Here is a 4,026-nt window from a genome sequence, read left to right as displayed (position 1 = left end):
CATCCTTTAAACAGGTCAGATCAATTCTTCTCAAAACACCCATGACAAGATACTAGTTTTTAATGGTCTTCATCTCTAATAAAATACAAAAAAAAAATTTCTAGAAGGATTATCATTTCAAAATGAAGACATAAATGATACATGCCCACCATTTCAAGTTATTATCTGAACAGGATTAAATTTCTCCCTTTAACAGGTATAAAATGTTTAATGTTTTATTCTTAATATCTTTACTCATTTTGTCACAGACCAGTAATCAGTTTTGACTGGCCTGGTTCATGATCCCTGTCCCACACTCAGAGTGGCACTGCGTTTGATCACAAAATCCCCATGTTCTGTAACATCATCAATACCTAGAGGATACCTTTGGGAAAGGCTGACATGGAGCAAAAAGACAGAACATAACAGGGTTATAGTAAAATTCCCAACAAATATTCATCCAATCCACTTAGACATTAATGGAAAGTTCTAGCTGGAATTCAGCTGACTTCATAGCTAAGTTAAAGTAAAAAATTCCTTTCTGGATTTTTTTTAGGTGAGACAGATTGAAAAATGAGACAGATTGAAGTTGTAATTGTGTGCCTATTCATGCAGCTTGGAAAACTAACTCCAGTAAACAAGGGTGCTGTTTCTTACTGTCATCTCTAACCTGGGACCTGACAGGAAATAAAATACTCTCAGGCATCAGTCAAGCAATGGTGCTTCAATGGGTGATAAGTAGAGACCCAGAGCAAGAAGCAACACTCAGGACTGTGCTAAAGGAAACTGCCTCAGGATCCCTGGCCCCCAACAGATCAAGTGTAAGTAGTAGGCTATCATCCTCTCTGCTCCCTGCTCTTTACCCCCATCCATGCCTAAAGCTTGTGTGGGCCTCTGCCATGCAAATTCTTCCCCTGATGCCCACACTGCTGCTCACTCCACTAGTTCCATCATTCACTCAGATCTCATTTTCTCCATAAGGTTCACTGGTCTTGCTCACAGGGCACTATGCCCACCTACTTTACTCCCTTATATTTTTTCCAAAATAATCATCACCTTCACAGACTAGATCTCAATCTATTTATTGGTTTATTGTCCGTCTCCCTGCACATAGAAGAAGGATTTGTATTTTTGTTTTTTTAAAAAAATATTTTTTAGATGGACACAATATCTCTATTTTATTTTTAAGTGGTGCTGAGAATGGAACCTAGTGCCTCACACATGCAAAGAAAGCACTGTGCTCTACCAATAGACACAACCCCAATCCAAATCTTTTGTTCTTTGATTTTCTCCAAACACTGAGAATGTGTCTGGTGCATTGTAGACACTTAATAAGTTTTTTAAACTGAAACAAATACTGTGTAAGAGGGTGTGATAATTGTGTAGTTTTAATTACAGATTATTTTTTCTTTTTAGCTCTAATTTGATTACAGATCTCAATAAACAACATGATTGACTCATTCTGTACTTATGTTCATTTCATGCCTTTAAAGACATCTGTACTCTCACAGATCACTCTACTGTCTTAACAAAACTGGTTAGATTAAAAAAGCCAGTTTTCATAGTGATCCTTGAAAATGTACACCACTATCCCTCAGAAAAAAACAGGGAGTTGATTTCAGAACTCTTCGTGGATACCTAAGCCCATGGATGCTTCAGCTCCTTCTTTAAAATGGCAGTGTTTGCATATAACATGATAGCACCCCACTCTGATACATTAAATTATATCTAAATTATTGTATTAATTTGATGTAAATATGTTAATAGGTAAATAGTCATTACTCTATATTGTTTAGAAATCATGAAAAAAAACAGGAGTTCACATATTTTCAGTGAAGACAAATTCATTTTTCTTTAATATTTTGCATCTGCTGTTGGTTGAGTTCATAGATGTCAAAACCAAAAATAACCAACTTATCAACCATGACATTAAACAAAATTTAAGATTTTTGGAGTGAGAAATACATTCCCTATCCTTGTATTTGCAACCATATTTTCTATCTTCCTAGAGACCCAAATTATAACATTAGTGCCATCGTGGCACTATATGACAGTCATATGCTGTTAGAAAACACATTCCTCCATGGGAATAATTACCAGTTTCTCTAAATGCTGTAGGAAAATTTTGCAAACACAAATGAGAACTTTTTTAAAGGTCTTCTTCAGGTAACACCAAGTTAGAGATAATGTCTTTATTCTTTTCTTTTTTGCAATCATTACAAATGAATGGAACTTATACATAAAATTTAATTTTAAAACTTAGCTGTAGAAATCTCTAATCCTAAATCTAAATATTAAATAAAAGGTGAATATGTGTCAGTCCTAAGGTAATCCCTGCATGGAACTCCACCTTCACCTCTGCTTCAGGGAAGAATAAGTGCTACTGTCCTCTCAGGTGCCTGGAATTAAACAGGAATATACCCTTTCATGTGGCATTCTTTAATTCTGAACCAACTCCTGCAATCCTGCCCTCTGTTCCCAGGCCAGGCAGAGTGGGGACACTCACTTCCTATCCCCTGGGCAGGACAGTACAGCTTCCCCAGCGCAGGGACCTAAGAATATTAAGTCTCTCATCAGCATTCTTCAAGCTCTTACCCCTTACAGAATAAAAGCACACTGCCCAAAGCCGTCTGTGACATGGCTCCTGCCTGTGTGGCTAGACTTCCCACTATTTTGTACATAGAGCACTATCCTCTCTTCTATGCTACTTAAAAGCCAGTGCAAATGCCCAATTCCTTCACCTCCTCACTTTGCAAATGCTGGATCCTTAGCCCACAATCTGGTTTTGTGCCAACTGCTGCCAACTGGTCCTGGACTCAGAGCTAACATCTCCTTGAAGCTTCCTAGTTTCTCAGAAATGTCCTATGTCTTCTTTTTCTCTCTGGAATTATTTGAATGTCCTAAAATACATTAAGATAAACAGAAAGATAAACAGAAAGGTCCTAAAAGGTAAACAGTGCACCTTTGGGCCAAGATCTTTCTGAATTTGTGTCCCCAGTACCAAGCACAGCCAGGCTAGCAGAAGGCAAGCAATAAATGTTAAAGGGAAAAAATTAATAACAGAATGGATTTGTCTGGTGTTATTCCATAACACAGAGCCATTACATTGTGCTCCTGTGAAATAACTCCCAGATTAACAACAAAATCTATGCAGAAAACAACCATTTTAACACACCAGAGAGATAAGCATAAATTCCTAAAGACACACATACACTTGAATATTTTACTTGTCCAGAAGAAGTCCTGAGAAAAACACAAGGAAGTATTTACGGAGCACAGCCCATGAAATGGGCAGATGACAGCAGGAATTTAGGTAACCAGGGCTCAATCTCTTCCTGGAGCCACATGAAGCTCAAGTTCCTTCAAATCATCTTGGATCAAGAAATAGTAATTTGAGGCAATGGGCTATGTGGTGTGTGTGTGTGTGTGTGTGTGTGTGTGTGTGTGTGTGTGTGTGTCTGGGAGATTGTTCCACTTCAGAATCTGGAAACTCATAGTGTTTTCAATATAGCAGGAAGAGCCCTTATGATATTGAATGGAACTGAACCAAAGTTAACTAGAGTAACAGTCATGAAAACTTTTCATCAGTTATTGAAGAAATAAATAACAAATAATTCACTGCAAAGCTTAACTATTGAGGTAATTTATGAGCTTGCAAAGGCCAGTGCCTTCACTGAGCAAAGCCTGGGAGGATGGCTTCTCTTACCACAAGGGCATAAGAGTTGCTCTTTTATTTTTCTCTACGAGCTCTTTTTCAATATTCTTATCCTATAATCATTTTTCCTTAATCTTGAAACTATTGGTGAATATTGTCTAATCCCTCTGGCAATCAAAAATGTATACATTTATAATGTCTCCTACTGATTTTAACTGCTGGAACTTTTCATTAAGCATTTATCCGCTTTCTCAATTTTTAAAAGTCAATGCACACAACAGCAAACTAGATAACAATTAAGTGTTTTCTGACTAATAAGCATCTACATGTTGTTTGTTAAATGCAAGGATCTCATTTTCTGAAAATATTTTGACAAGTTTTGTAGTGAAAAC

The sequence above is a fragment of the Urocitellus parryii genome, chromosome Y (genome assembly GCF_045843805.1).
Source record: "Urocitellus parryii isolate mUroPar1 chromosome Y, mUroPar1.hap1, whole genome shotgun sequence".
In the NCBI taxonomy this organism is placed as follows: domain Eukaryota; kingdom Metazoa; phylum Chordata; class Mammalia; order Rodentia; family Sciuridae; genus Urocitellus; species Urocitellus parryii.
Note: the sequence above shows the minus strand (reverse complement) of the source record.